This window comes from Chenopodium album, chromosome 6 (genome assembly GCF_948465745.1).
Source record: "Chenopodium album chromosome 6, dcCheAlbu1.1, whole genome shotgun sequence".
Taxonomy (NCBI): domain Eukaryota; kingdom Viridiplantae; phylum Streptophyta; class Magnoliopsida; order Caryophyllales; family Amaranthaceae; genus Chenopodium; species Chenopodium album.
This window is the reverse complement of record NC_137839.1, coordinates 61,813,280-61,829,988: the sequence shown is the minus strand read 5'-3', so window position 1 is coordinate 61,829,988 and position 16,709 is coordinate 61,813,280. Positions and strand designations below refer to the sequence as shown.

At 34.8% G+C, this 16,709-nt stretch overlaps 1 long non-coding RNA gene across 3 annotated transcripts; it reads left to right on the top strand.

Moving 5' to 3' along the window:
* The first annotated feature begins 7 nt into the window (after positions 1 to 7).
* LOC145634979 (uncharacterized) lies at positions 8 to 3,553 on the top strand. Of its 3 annotated transcripts, none has more exons than XR_014113716.1 (5): positions 8 to 1,063; positions 2,044 to 2,169; positions 2,317 to 2,383; positions 2,970 to 3,198; positions 3,272 to 3,553. It is a non-coding gene; the product is annotated as an uncharacterized LOC145634979 (long non-coding RNA). The 3 variants fall into 3 exon arrangements; XR_014113715.1 differs by lacking the exon at positions 2,317 to 2,383 and having other exon boundaries at positions 36 to 286; positions 895 to 1,063; XR_014113714.1 differs by lacking the exon at positions 2,317 to 2,383 and having other exon boundaries at positions 37 to 1,063.
* The last annotated feature ends 13,156 nt before the right edge of the window (positions 3,554 to 16,709 follow it).

Genomic DNA, 16,709 nt, shown 5'->3' with positions numbered 1-16,709 from the left:
TTTCTCTCTCCTCAAATCACTCACTCTCTCTGTCCGCATTTCTCTTCTTCCTCACTCCTCTTCTCTTTCTCTCTCCTCAAATGTTCATAATGTATGGTTGATCACTTGATCTATCTCATTTTTGGTCTTCATCAAATAAATTTGCTAAATTTTAACACATCAACAAGATTTTGGTAGAAATTTATATTTTTTTCTTAGATTTTTGGTCCTAAATTCCTTAGAATTTTGTACTTCTAAATCACCGTTGTTTACAGAAGAAGTCGCTGCTGGGGTTTCTAATCTCATGGTATCTTTCTTCCTTTTGTTTTAACTCGTGATTTTTTTTTTTTTTAATTTTGGAATCATATTATTGATCGTTTAACAAATTCCAGTTGACTAAGATTGGAGAATAATCGTGGGGTTTAATGGGGTTTTCTCATATTTTTAATTTTCTTATGTAAATTGTCATTTATTCTGTGATTTGTGGGCATTTTTCGCGTGATCTTTCAGTTTCTGAGCTCAAATTTGTACTATCTTGTTTGATTTAGTTTGTTTGATATGTTGTATTGGTCTGTTAAGTTGTAAACTTAATTGGGTGTTGAATAACTACTACATGCATAGATGATTATATGCTATGTATGTCAATGTTGGCATTTTAACTGGAATCTTGCATTTTAGTTTTTGCTTTTATTTCATTTCAATTATCATAATTTCTTTGTTTCATGCCTTTTTTTCTGTAATTCTTTGTTGTTATTTGTGTTGAATTCTGGGTTTGCTGTGGTATAATCGTGTTTTATCTTCATTGTTTTTGTGGGTAAAATTTAGGGGTTTTAATTAAGTACATGGTTGATTTTCTACATTCAATTAATCGTCAGTTTGCATTAATAATTGCGGTCATGAATTATTGGTGCGTAGGTTCCGTTGGGTGTTGGATTGGCTTTTACTCAGAAGTATAATACGGATGATACTGTAAGTTTTGCTTTGTATGGTGATGGTGCTGCTAATCAAGGACAATTGTTTGAGGCTTTGAATATGGCTGTGCTTTGGAATCTTCCTGCTATTTTGGTTTGTGAAAATAATCATTGTAAGTCAATTTTGTTTCATTCATTTTATAATTGTGTTTTTTTTCTTGGCTTGGTTCATTTTCTTGATTTGGTTTGTTTGATAATATATGGGTTTTAGGTGTATTGTTTGTCTGAATTGGTGTGCGTAATGGGTGCAATTTATTGTTTTGTTTTATGTTTTGATTTTATGTGAATTTGGTATGATTTGTGGGAATTTTGAAAGAGAAGAGATCTTGGATGATGGTTTGTGTTGTAATTGAGACAAAGATTAGATCTGTCAATGTGTACTATACTTTCACTCTTTCAGTAGCTAAATGTGCGTAATATTTATATGTATATTAAGATATAAAAGCAAAACCTTATCTTTTCTGATTGCAGTATTTGGTTAGATTTTGGAGTATGTACATTAGTTTATGTAAGATCACCTGTGGTTCCCTACCCTTTGAATCAAGGTGGCTGCAATCTACAACAAGCTATGATTGAAAAAAATTTGGTTCATTGCATGCTAGGATGTGAATTTTTCTGTTGGAGCAATTAAATGAATGACTGGATTTGGATTATATTTCATTTTTGGTTGAGTAAATTCTATTTAGTCTTCAGTTAAGATTTGTTTGAAATTAACACTACCCTAAAACTACGACTCTACGAGGCTATGCCTAGTGAATAGTTGTTTTGGTGGGGATTATAATTAGCTTCACAAATTCTATCTAGTCTTGATTTGGGTTATTTGCTAATTTACTGGGTTTTTTCGGTGTGTTATGTTTCTGAATTGTTGTGCATTGATGCTATTTATGGTTTTGTTGGATGATTTGATTCCGTGTGATATTGCTTATGATGTGGGTAAAATTTAGGGGTTTTTTTTTCCAGTATGTTCTGAGCAAAATATCTAGAAAAACCTGGAATCACTTTTTTGCCTGCCTGTCCCAAAATTTGCTGGTGGTTATTTGTTATGCCATTTGATGATATGTTCTCTTATCTATTCGTGAATCTTGAATCACAGTGGGGGTCGTGATTTGAGTGGAAATAAACGTTCAAGCAAGTATCAGACACATGATCAGACATTTACTGGTGGAAATGAAGCGCTTAGATTGAGTTGCAGAAAAGGATACCTTGTTCGTGTTGTTAGGTAAATTACCATTACTTGATAGTTGATTCTATTGTATGAGCTTAGAAGATTTATTTAGCATTTAGGTCTACAAAGCTCTTTGTGTTTATACACGATGCTTGAGTTTTATCTAGTTTCTTGAAAGCTTATGATGTGGGTAAAATTTAGGGAGTCTAATTTGATCGGAGAAGGTGGCTTTGGGAAGGTTTATAAGGGTCGTTTGTATAATGGACAGGTAAATTACCTTTCCATATTAAAATTTCTTACACCAAATTCAAGCATTTCGAATTCAACCTTTGTTCGTAGGCTTATATGTGCTTAATTTTATGATGTGATCGTGTCTTGTTACACCAGTCTTTGTGTAGCTGCTGTCTGCTCATATTGAATTACAAAGAAATTGTTACAAACTGAGAAAGAAGTTAGCTTATTTTGATCTTTTCATTATAAATGATTTCTGAGATTAAAAGTCGTGTGCACAGAACATTATGTTTCTGGAATTGTGTAGACACCTTCTGTTTCTGCATGTTGGTTTTAATCGGTGATTGTGGCGATCTCTTCTACCTGATTTCGCTTACTAATTTTGCAGTTGTGCTATTTCTTTATTTATTCTTCTTTGTGTTGGATCAAGAGTTAAACTGGTTGGATATGCTTTATTACCCCTTATGTTTGTCACGACATTTAGGGATGGAGGTTATGACAATGTAAATATGAAATATGGTTTGGGAATTATTCGTGTTCATATTTGTATGGTTGGGCCTTTATTTACTTGATGAATTTAATCATAGCAGCTGATTGCTGTCTGATTTCTTAATCTTGAATAGGTTCTCTGGCCTGAATGTGGCTGGTAACCTGTTTCCTTGACTGATTTGATTACTGGCGCGGCAGTTAAGAAACTGGTAACCTGTTTCCTTGACTGATTTGATTACTGACGTGGCAGTTAAGAAAGCTTATAGAAATGCGAATTTGTGTATTCATCCTGATAAAGTGCAATAGAAGGGTGCCACTCTACAGTAGAAAATTGTTGCTGAGAAGGTGTTTCATCTGTTTAAGGTAATAAAAGCTTTGTTTCTGATTTTGAAATTATCTGATTCTACCTTGTTCTCATAACTCCCTGCCATGTTAGGTTGATTTATTGAAAAACAAATTTGGATTTGATGAAGCCTTCAATTACAAAGAAGAGGAAGACTTGGATGCAACCTTGAAAAGGTAACCATGTGGAGCAATGAAGGCCCTTCTGGTGGATTTAAGTTTGGCTGAAGGTAGCTTAACTATACAAAGACAAACAAGTAAAACATAATGCGTTTAGAGGAAACAAGTGTAATTTTGTTTTTAAACCCGGACGGAAAACAAGAATTCTTGAGATTTGGTTTAATTTAGTTCTTTTAAAGTTTTGGTTATTAGTTTATTAATTGTATTTTTTTTTTTTTTTGAAAGAAATATTAATTGTATAAAATATAAACATATCTCAATAAATGATAAAATGGTGTGCAAAATCCAGCATTTTGCTGGATTTTTTTTTAAAATTTGATTATTCACTATTCGTAACGGGCAAACCATGTCCCGTTATGGATAACAGGATTATTCGTAATGGGCACCTGAAAAGCCCATTACGAATAACCACGTTATTCGTAACGGGCATCACACCTGAAAATCCCGTTACAAATAACCCGTTATTCGTAACGGGCATCTTCAGGTGTGATGCCCGTTACGAATAACTTATTAGGCGGTGCCCGTTACAAATAACAAAGGCCATCCGTAATGGCCGCATACGTAACGGACGCTGCCCGTTACGGATGGGCAGTTTTTGCCCGTTACGGATGGCCTTTTTTCCACTAGTGAATCTCTAGAGTAAATTTGAAGTATTGAAACAACAATTATGCACTAAGGTTAGGTTTTGAAAATAGCTCGAGTATTTAACCTGTTTAATGGCCAAATTCAGTTGCAAAATTAGTTTTCAAAGGAACAACATGATTAATTATTAAATCATTGTGATACATTTGAAAATTGTAAGGCTCGAGATCTACGTAAACCATTTGTAGTTTAGGCGATTCTCGAAAGTAGCTCGAATGGCATGAATATCTCATTTTGCTTTTTCGTGGATATTGGAGCCCCCATATATCGGGTTATGTGCATTCTTGCTATTTTACAAGTCTTGGAGCCCACAATATGGGGTAGTTCAAATGACTTGCTATAGTTTAGGTCATTCATATAATCATGATATTGAGATGGGCCTATGTATATATCCTATTTTTGTTTTGAGATATTTAGGACAATGACATGGCTTTCACATTTTAGTTAAAGTCATGTTCAAGAAAGCTAGTTCTTTGCTTGCCTACGTCTACAAACCAAAAACAATTGTGTTTAAGGTTTAGCAATCTTATCTAATGTCTAAATGTTTGTAATAAAGATCATTGCGGTGATTTTATTCTCAAAATTGATTTAGAACGTCAAATATTTTCTTTGTTCTTATCAATCTTTGATTTTGGTCTTACAGGTGGTTTGTTTACCATCCCTAAGCCAATGAGAACAAGTTCGATTCAAGAAGAAGTTAAATCTTAGTTCATTCCTTTTGGAAATAGTTATGTATATACATGTATTATCCAAACGGTTATTGAGAATTTGATAATTTATTTACTTGAGAAAATGAAAAAATTCAGATTGGAAATTTTAATACTCTTTTTTGTTAGAAACATATTAGTTCGAACAGCAATCCAAAATTTGAAAAGGGTCCAATCACTAGTAGAAAAAACCACTTAGGTACCGGTTCAAACCCCCCATAACCCACTGGTTTTGAACCGTTGAATATGTGGGGGTGGCAATACTCTACTTAAAAGCCACCGGTTAACCGGTGGCAATGATGCTACTCGCTTTTTTATTTTAATATTTAACATAAATGCCACCGGATAACCGGTGGCAATAACATGTATATAATTTTTTTTTCTGCAATAATAATAAAAATAATATAAAAAAAAACCATGTAAAATACAAACAAACAACATCACAATCAATATAACAGAAGACAATGAAATATAATCACATTATATTCAACAAGTAAATTGTTATTGTGTAATACAAAAAAAAAAAAATTAAAAAATTACAATACAAACGTTAAATTGTTATTGTACAATACAAAAAAAAAATTACAACATAAAAAACAATCCACCAAAATCAAAGTCTTGAATCTTGTTGCATAAATTAACACCTGCATAAAAAATTAAAAAAAAAAAAACTCATAAATTATTAAAACTAAAAAAAATGCAAAAAATAACCCAGAAATTATTAAAACTCATAAAAAAATGCAAAAAAAAAACCCATAAATTATTAAAACTAAAAAAATTCAAAAAAAAAAAAAGCAAAAAAAAAACCCTATTAAAACTATAAAAAAAAAAATTGCGAAAAAAACCCCAAAATCATGCATATACCCATAAACTTTCGAAAATCAATCACTTCTTACTCTTACTCTTGCTAAATTTGATAGAAATTAGATTAAATGAAAGTAAATTTGAGTCAATAAGAAGAAAAAAAAAACTAAGAGTAAAACCAGAAAACTCAAAATCGAAATCCAGAAATCCCCGGAAAAAAAAAAAAAAACCAAAAAAATCAAAACCAAATAAAAATACCTAAAAAACCAGAAAACTCAAAATATAAATCAAACAAACCCAAAAAACGCATGCATGTACCCAAAAAAATCAATTCATTAAACCCAAAATTAACCCAGAAAATTGAATTAAAATCCAAAAATCGATTTAAATCGATTAATTAAACACAGAAAAATCGAATTAAAAAAATCAATTAAAATAAACCTAGAAATCCCTGGAAAAATAATTTAAAAAAGAGAGAAAAATCAAAATCAGAAAATCAAAATGAGAAAAATTAAAATCAAATTAAAACCCTGACCTCGATTAAAGTCGGTTTTTTATGTTGATATCGGTCTTCGGTGGTCGTCTTCGTGGTGGTAAAAACAAAAGAGAAGGAGAAGGAGACGAGAATCGGAGAAGAACAGGAGAAGAACAAAGATGTCGGTCTTCGTGGTCTTCGGTGATGGTGGTGGTGAGACCAGAGAGCACGCAGGAGAGAGCGGAAGAGGAGAGAGCAGGAGAGAAAGGGAGAGATGAAAGAAACGGAGTGAAGAAGGAGGCTAGTGAAATCGTTAAATGAGGGTAGGGTTAGGGTATAAATAGGAGGGGGTTTTTGTTAAATGAAAAGCCACTGGCTTATTTCAAACCGGTGGGGAAAATGGTTTTTCCCACCGATTCAGTTTGAACCGATGGCAAAAACCTCCCCTCAAAATCCCGCCTATTTTTCCCCATATTTTCCCCATCGGTTTTTAAAAACCGATGGCCTTAGCTCGTTGCCAATCTTCTTTTATCCCCTAGTGAATAATTTAAATGAAAATTTGTTTTGAAAAACAACTTTTCTAATAGGAAAAATACATAATCGTATTATTTTCAAACTGGACCCAAAATGGAAAGAAAAGTCTAGCTCGTAATTGAGTGTGACTTTTTTTATCCAAGATTGATGAAGGTAAGATGTAATTTGCAACTTATTTCAACAAGGATATATGAAAATGTTAGAAAACTTTCGTATATCTAATTTTGTTTATGTTTTTTATTCTTAGTGTTTGTCATCATTATCATATTTTGATAATTGAAAGTGAAATTCTTTTAATTAAACAAGCACCGTAGTTTGAAAATGAATGTTTATCAAACATAGGCTTGGTGGAGTGTTAGAATAATTTATAAAAATCGTTCTAATCACTTTCTAAAATATGGTCTTATTTCAAAACGAAAGTTGAGGTGAGACCTATATTTTTGTAGCCCCAAGTGTAACCTTAGGTGGCTTTTGCAATTCATGTATACACATGGTAGGGGATATTTCTCATGTTTATTTGAAGCACCAAAATTTGTATTTTTAATAGGAAATTTTTTAAATTACCACCCAAAAATGTATCCATTTTCAAAATAATCACCTGTTTAATTTTTTATTTTATTTTACCACCGCTTAAATTAAAAAACAACTCAGCTTACCACCCATTTTAAAATTCCGATGGATTTTTCATATGTGGGCCCCACCCAACGACTCTTAGTGGTGACCGGAGGAAGATGATTAATAGTAGTGGTAATTCAGACAGCAAGCTCTTGGTTTTTTTAGTTGATTTTTTTTTTTGTTTTAGGTTGTCTTGTACTCAATAAACTGATTTAAGGGGGAGGTGAAGTGAAAACATGGTTGATTGTAATGCTTAGACATAGTCGTTACTAGTCGTTGGGTGGGTCCTCATAACAGAATCCCACCGAAAATTTGAAATTGGTGGGAATCTAAGTAAATTTTTAATTTAAGGGGTGGTAAAATTAAATAAAAAAAATTAAATGGGTGGTTATTTTAAAAATGAATACATTTTTGGGTGGTAATTTAAAAATTTTCCTTTTTAATTTGTGGAATATTGCATATGTTTATCATGAATTGTTTGATCAAGTACCATAATTAATTATCTTGGTCAAATATTAGGAAGTGATATTCTCCCCTTTGTCATTTAAAGTCATTAAGATGGTTCGTAATAAGCTTTGCATGACATTGATTTCGCAGCATAAATAGCGTGTTCAAATCTGTAAATAGAGAGAAGTGGGGATGTCCAAGCTTTTTTAGCCCCTAGTTTAGTTGCCAAATGGGAGGGATCATCCCAATTTACCCCCTAAAAAAGAAATGAACAAAAAAGACGGATTTGTATAAAAAGGAAGGGGAATCCAACTTTCCCATAGAAGAATTAAAAAAGAAAATTAGACATGTTTTCGAAAAGCAAAGATCATTGACTTAATATTTGAATCATCGTGATGACTTGGCAGTGAGGTATACGTGTGATAGTGATAACGATCATTTTTTCGTGTAGTGATCATGTTCAATCAATGTTCCTCGCTTGGAGAAGATGGAGATATCCCACGCAGGCAAACATATTAGTCGCTCTTCATAAGTGAGAAGACCAATGCTCAAGAGTTGTAAAAGACATCTAACGTTGACGTCGAGGCTGTCAACACATCAAATCAATTTATTGTATTAAATCTTTTTTCTTTCTAGGCAATGTATATAGAACTTGAATTACCTTGGTAATAAATAGCCCTATTATTAAAAGAAAATAAGATTAGTGTTTTTTTAAAGTGATTAGTCATCTCGTTTTTCTTGGCAAAAAATATAGAAAACATTGAAACATCAAATTTAGCTTGATTCGATTGCTTTACTATAATGGTGTCATCAAGCCAATGTTTATCAAATCATCCAAATCATTTGATTTTTTTTTTTATATGATTTTGTAATCATAACTCAACACTTCATGCATTTTATATATGGGCATGACTACTCAATAGTAGGTCCATATGTGTAAAGGCCTAAAATTGGCCATATTTTCATGGAATGATGATTTTGGTATATGGTTATGGTCTACATCAAGGATGGCCTTTTCAGGGTAGTAACGTGGCTAGGCTTGGGGTTATGAAGAATGGACAGACTCAAGTATACTCCCATAATTCTTTACTTTTGGTGCTTATCAAATTAAAACCTTTCTGCTTTGTGTGGCAACTTCCTACATTTGGTGCCTTTTCCTTGTCCTCTCTCTCTTTTTTTCTTTCTCTCTTTTTTTTGACAAGTTTTGTTTTGGGTTTAGAACGATTTTTTTTTCTTTTACATTGGGTCTTTGGGTTTAGACTAACTTTGTGTCCCCCTCTTATGTTTTGTTTCCCCGATTTCCTATTTGTATCTCTTTGCACCATTCCCATCCCAAGTTATGGAATAATGTAGGTTGAATAACTAAGGCTCAACTGATGAGGCTCAAAAGGGCTGCTAAAAAGATGGATTTTCCCTAAGGTTAAGAACATGGGATTATCTTTGTGGAGTTTCAAGTTACCTCCTGTGTTGGTGAAATCATCATATCATTTCTTTGTGGGCCAAATATGGGCCTCTTTTCATTCAATACATCTTGCCAAAGCTCATCAAAATTCTTAAAGTGTTGAGTATGTATGCCTTTTGATATTACCTGTATATGTTTCATTAAATTTGAGCTGATAACAATAAAGAGATTGAAAAGAGAACAAGATAGACGTTCTTGAAAATGTAACTTTTTTTTTATTCATTAATTAATGAGAGTACAAAAAAGTAGATTAACCATCATGAATATCTTAGTCCATCATAAAAAGAAAGAAACAAAACAATACCTAGGGTGCTACATCTTGAATTGTTGACAACTTCTTGAGATTGTGTCTTCGAGCTTTGGTTACTGTCATAGGTGAAGTCCTCTCTAAAAATCGAGTCCATCTATATGATTCATGGTTTCTTTTATCAAGTCCCTTTCAATTGATGTTCCCACGGTATAATCTTTTGAAATGTGTCTAAACCAAGGCATTATAAATGACACTTGTATGGTGGAGACATATTGTCTATGAACTTTGGGACAAGTTCATGATCCGAAGGTCTTTGTGAAATAAGCGCAACCTTTGATTGCCACCTAGAAAAGAAGTCAATGAAGCCTTTCTTTTTCCCTTTCTTAAGCAATTCAAGATCGCGCAAGGTAGTTGCGAGCTCGATGTTATCTCCATATTTGGTTAAAAACGCTTTTACGTCACTCCAAGTGGAAGTTTGTTTTGCATCGAGGTTATAAAACCACGATCTAGCAGTTGGGTCCAATGAAAGAGGAAAATTACATGCATATAGACTTTGCTCAACCCCTTTCAATGCTATAATTCTAATAAAGCTCATTAACTGAGTTCTAGGATTGATTGTAACCTTAAAGGTTGGTAAATCCGTAGTCAAGAACTTTTCTAGGAGAGTCTTTCCACTAGGTTGTGGTGCAAGCTCATAATTGAAGTACTTAGTCCCTGAGCTAGCTCGAAGGACAAGTTTCTCCAAGGCCTCTAGCCTGTCGTCTCTTGCTTTCTTGCAGAATGTTTCCTTTTTCTTTCTCTGCTTTTATTTTAGCTTTTTCTCTTTTTTTTATAAGCCTTTAATTGGGCTTATTCTTCTCATAGGGCCTTTAGGTTTTAGAGTTCCTGTCTAAGTTTCTCCAATACTGCCTTGTCACCCATGATTGGACTAGTATGCGAATGTGGAATATGACCTAGTAATGTGTATCACGAGAAATTGAGCGCGCTCACTTAAACCTTTTATGCCAAACATTCAAACAATAATCAAAGTCAAAATGATTGTTTTATTTATTTTTTAATCCTTGTAATACGAATTCACTCAAAGCAAGTTTGTTGATGAAGAGTGTCAAAAAATTCACGAACAATCATTAATGGAATGTCATGATTTGTGTTGACTTCAACAAGGTAATCATTTGAGGATTTTACTTTAAATGAATTGTTTTCGAAAAAGGTAGAAAAGAAAGTTGGATTGAAAATGCTCATCAAATTTTTAGGAATATTAATCGACCCAAAAATACTCCTTAAAATGATCAATATACTATGGTAGTTGTTGATCATTAAGATTACAATAGAGATCTATACCTTTGTTTTTAATTATGATTCTTATATTGCCGTCTTTAAAGGATAATGTATTACTATTTGCTTAAAAAGAATGATGGCCTCCGAATGTAAAATCCAAGAAATAATTAAATCACTTTCTCGGTTTTATCATTCATTATCTTCTCTCTGTTTTTTTATTTTATTTATTTATTTTTTTTGTATCATACTTTTTTTTAAGAAATATTTTTTTCCTTTTTTTTTTCTTTCGTTCTATTTATCGCTTTTTATTTTGTGTGAGGCAAACATCCCAAGTAAGGTTCTCAGAATTTTCTTTTTAAACCATAGAAGAGGTAAATAAATTATACTCTAAAATCAAGGTTGATCAATTACAACTAAAACATGATTGTAGACACCTAAAAATGTCTCCCCAAAACCAAACTCGATGATAAATAACCTTTCACCGCCGCTATTGGTCGGGTTTAGTATTTAATCCCGAGAGTGCTTAAAAAATCGTATTTTATTAAATTCACATTTTTGAAAGGTCCATAGATCAGTCTTGGTGTTTGATAAAAGCATAGTTTTGATTTTAGCCCAAACTTGTTAATTAATTTTCAGCCCAAACCTTTTTATTTTATTATTTATTATTTTTGGCCCAAATATTTTATTTTATTATTTTCTTATTTTAGCGCGAATAATAAAAGTCAGAAAAAAGCCCGAAATTATCAATCGACACTTAAAAAGCCGAAAGAAATTAGGGTTAAAAATGAATTTAGACGGAAAAGTGGACTGGAACTTACCGTGTCACGGTCAAGCTTGACCGTGTCACGGGAACTCTTCCCGTCTGACGGTGGGACTTCCCGTGACACGGGAGGTCTGCCGTGACACGGAGAGTTCCGTGTCCTTTCCGCGTAAACCCTTAACGCGTTTTCCGTTCCGTTTTCTGAAAATTTCCCACGTCACTCCAAAACTGACCGTGTCACGGGAACTTGTACCGTCTGACGGTACAGTCTAACCGTGTCACGGTACAGTCTGACCGTGTCACAGGATACTTTTTTAGGGTTTTTATCATTTTAGGGTTCCGTGTGCTCCCTCAGCGCATTTCCCTATAAATACCCCCTCATTTCTGATGTACGGGGCAACCAGAATTCTATGATTCTTATTTTCTCTCTTCTATGCTATTAACCTAAACACTAGCCTACCCTTTTCATTTCAAAATTCCTTCTTCAAGCACTCAAAGGAGTCCATATTTTACTCGAGGTTCTGTCCTTAAACCAAGGCGTGAAAGGTAGAATCGTTTGAGGGTTTGGCCCCAAAATCAACCTTATTTTATTTAATTTAATTTAATTGTTGTTTTATTATTTCCTTGAAGTTACTAACTCGTTTATTATTTTGTAGTTGCAAACAAACAGATTCAAAGTAAGGATCATGCTCTTTTTATTATTGTTATTTTTCTAACGATTTTTTATGTTGTTAGAATTATGATTAAATTGGTTTTTATATTGATTCTATTATTTATTTTGATCACCATATTGCATGTTTAAAGGGAATATGTAATTGAAAATCATGACTAATAAGATAATTTGGACAACCGGTTTAGGTTCCTTTTTAATCTTGTTGTTTAATCAAGTGATCACCAAATTTTTAGAATTATGTGTGCATTAATTTTGAACCAATTTAGTTAAATAATAGTTTGGAGCGAATTGAATTATTGTTTGTATGCCTTTTAGATCACAGGAATGCTTTTCAACATAAGAATCGAGTAGAGGCCAATACGGGCGAATGTGACTCCGTGACTCACTTCGTACCATCATCCCCGATCCTCCTTTCGTGGTTCCGAACCATATGGAGTTAGTAATCTCATGGATTATGAATGGGGTGTAACCTTCACGGGTCAATCGTTGTTGCCTTCGTTGTCCCTTATCGTGGTTGCCTTTTTATGATCCGTGAACGGTTTACAAGTTCCTTAAAAACTTGTTGGCGACTCCCTACTTTATTTGTCCCTAATCGTAATGTCAATTCCCACTTCCTATGAGTTCCAAGCATATTCACAACATGCTTTTTAACGTAGGCGCACTTCGAGCGACGCCTACAATTTGGCGACTCCACTGGGGAGGATTCTTAATTATTTATTGATTTGAGTGATCGGTATTTAATTAAGATGAGTGGATGAGACTTGAAAGATTCTTGAAAAAATATTCCTGTGATTAATTTGGCATTTTTGCATCGGCATAGACGTTTTAACGTCGCATTCAGGTCTGTCCCGTAGGAAAAATTGGATAACTTGGTTGCGCGCAAAAGCAAACAGGGCACCAGTCAGGTTTTCTGACTGTCGTGTCACGGCAGTCCTAAAATCAGTCCGGTGACCTATTTTCTTTTCTCACAGTCGACTTCCTTCGATTTTTCTGAAAAAACGTATGTGTTCTACATGCGTCTTAGCCCCGGGGGATTTAAGCTCTATCAACCCAAAAACGCTCATGGCAATAAGGGTTCATCTGAGTTATTAAATCCACCCAAACCATGGAGTCGAGTTCGATTTCATCACGAACTTGCGGAGCCGCCCGTTGGCATACACCCTCAAGGGAGGCTGCCTTGCTAACGCGTCCAAACTCTTAACCATGGTACCCTTTTGACACCCAAAGCTTGACCAATAGTTGAACATAGATCTTGACTTTAGGTTGCGAACTTTTTTTACATCATCGTGCTTAAATGCTATGTGTTTGTTCGGTGCTAACCCTAATGTGTTTGCTTTTTTGTTTGACCCATGACCGAGGGTTTTTATAATCACATAGTAATTAGTACGGACTTAAAATCGATTAAAATCTGAAAAAAATTACAAAACTGACCTGGAACTACGCACCGTGTCACGGCATGTTCTGCCGTGTCACGGTGAACAGTGCCGTGACACGGGAAAGTCTACCGTCTGACGGTAGACTGCACCGTGTCACGACAGTTTGCACCGTGACATGGTGCCCAGGAAAATGTCCTGTCAGTCTTGTTATCGATTTTTGTGCGAATGCTGTGTCCAGTTTTTGGTCGTGTCTAGCTATACGGTCAAAAAACGCGTCCATAACCTCACTTAATCACTCACATGTCGTGTTTACACACTTTTTTTGCTTTAAGTCGTGCACCATTTTTTTGACCGTATTTTAGGGGAAGTCTTGTTTTTATGTCTTTTTTTTTAAGTCGGATGGTATCCTCCCTTTAAAAATAAACAAGCAACGTTTCAAAATTATTTTTTTTTTAAAAAAAAAAAAAAAAAAAAAAAAAAATTGACTGTGACACGGGAATTTATCCCGTCTGACGGGAGAAGTATCCCGTGCCACGTCATCCCCTTTTAAAAAAAAAAAAAAAAAATTGAGCGTGACACGGGAATTTATCCCGTCTGACGGGAGAAGTGTCCCGTGCCACGTCATCCCCTTTTCAAAAAAAAAAAAAAAAATTTGACCGTGACACGGGAATTTATCCCGTCTGACGGGAGAAGTATCCCGTGCCACGTCACCCCTTTTCAAAAAAAAAAAAAAAAAAAAAAAAATTTGCCGTGACACGGGAATTTATCCCGTCTGACGGGAGAAGTGTCCCGTGCCACGTCACCCCCTATAAAAAAAAAGGCGTCTGTTTAGTCTTCCGTGTTAATTTGGTCCTCGCGTCAGTCATTTTGGTTATTGTTCACATGTCTAGCCATACGATCATACCACGAGTCTTATAACATCACTTGATCACTCACGAGTCAAGTATAGTCCACACACTTTCTTTATGTTCCGACTCGAGTCGTGCACCAGGTCGTTTATGATCGTATATTAGGTTCATGCACCCTTTTTTCGTCATCATAAAAAAAATGAGTGGAGTTTTCTCACCTGTTTTCAAATGTCTATTTTTTCCTTCCTTTCCTATCTTGAGCAATGAGTCAAACAATTAAGTGAATTGTTTTATTTCACAGTACTTGGAACAGAGATAGATCAATACGGTTCGAGCCATTACCGCAGCAATCTCTCAGATCTAATAGGCGTTCAAAGAGAACTTTGTCATCTCCGTTACTCATCACCTTTCAATGGCCACTAAAGAAGACATTGAGAACATCAACAAATCCATTGAGGCACTGTCTTCCATGATGCAAACCCTTACCACTAGGGTCACTACCATGGAACAAAACAAGGTTACTGTTTCCACCCTTGACAAACTGAAGGAACAAATGAGTAAGATTTCTGAGGATTTCACTTATGTGGAACGGCCTCCCACTCCTTTGGATGTGAAGGATAGACTCCCTGAAAAGTTCTCCACTGCTGATATTCCAAAGTTCAAGCCTACTGACAATCCAATATTCCATTTGAAGGCGTTCTCTGCAACCATGTCTCTTAAGGGATTGGACGTAACACTCTTCCCTATGGTGTTCCCTCTCTCCTTAGAACATGCTTGCCAACAATGGTTCTATTCCCTAGATGCCAAGCGTACTGCGACTTGGCAAGATGTCACCGACAGTTTCATGAATCGTTACAAGTGTAACATTCAAACTAAAACTTCTGAACGTGAACTCTCCATTCTCAAACAGAAAGAGAATGAAGGCTTCACCGCTTACCTGAACAGGTGGAGGGAAACAGCTTCACTCTTGGTAGATCCTCCCAAAGAAAGAGAGATGGTTCGCCTCTTTATTCAAAATCTGACTCATAAAACTTGTTGCCTTCGTTGTCCCTTATCGTGGTTGCCTTTTTATGATCCGTGAACGGTTTACAAGTTCCTTAAAAACTTGTTGGCGGCTCCCTACTTTATTTGTCCCTAATCGTAATGTCAATTCCCACTTCCTATGAGTGCCAAGCATATTCACAACATGCTTTTTAACGTAGGCGCACTTCGAGCGACGCCTACAATGATGAACACGTAAATAGGCACGTTGAAGAATAAACATATTGATGACGTCCTATTAAGGGATTCGAACTTCTAATGACGAACCTCATAAGAAGTAATGCCATTATTAGTTCGATTATGAAGTACATAAACGAATCATCATAATAAAAAATAGTATCGCTCGCAATTTTCCGTCTTGCGCTACGGTGGAAAGTGCAACTTCAAGAAGAGCATCAACCACATGCGGTTTTTTATTTTTATTTATGTATTTTTTTTTTGAAAACGCAAAAAGAACTATAAAAACATGTTTTTTTGATTTTTTTGAAAAAAGAAAAAAAGACGATCAAAGTAAAAGTAACTAAGTTAGACAACGTCGTTAGCCAAAGAGATATTTTTAGCACCTACTTAACGATTAACCTTGAAGCGGTAATATCGCTTTCTCCGTATGAAATTTCTCGTAACGAGTCCAAGTCAACGTTGAACAATGGGCGCGCGCAAGAGTGCAAGACACAATGTTACGTGGAGGTGCCGCGGGCAACTTCTGAACTTGCGCTTGAAGGGCGTGCACAACTTTGACAGTTGCACGTGCCACCTGGTAGGTTTGACATTTTTTTTTTGAAATCGAAGTGCATTTTTTTTTTTGAAAATCGAAGTCCATTTTTTTTGTATTTTTTTTTGAAAATCGAAGTGCATACAAATTTTTTTTCATTTTTTTTGTCGACCACAATTTTTGCGATTTTTTTTATGTCCCTATGTAACAAGTTGGAATTAGATTAGATACAAAGCATACAAACACATATTCATGTAGTCACATAAGCACATAAAAGGAACCGTCAAAGCATTCAACGCCATTCTAAGGTCAAGTCTTGGGTGTCCAAAGGTACCATATCTTAAGGGACGATGCACGAATTAATCACTCAACATGTTGACCCATGACATAGCCCTCCTAAAATTTTGTTGGCGATATGGGTGGGATGATTGTTATTGATTTCGGGATAGAAGCTTAGTGTTGGCAACCCCTAGTTAATGAGCCAATCGTCAATGGTTAAAGTGTGATATGATTATGCATGATGCAATGTTGCTTGTTTGGCTTTTACTTTTGTGAAAAAGGAAGATATTATGCGTTCAAGTCTCGCTTTCTAACTAGAGATTATCCAAGTTAGTTCTCATTACAACCCATATGCAACCTAGCGTTGGAAACCTTGAACCATAACTAAGAACTAATCTTGTAACCTCTAAGTCCCCAGTTGAGTCGCCACTGTAAGGAGGGTGTTCCTA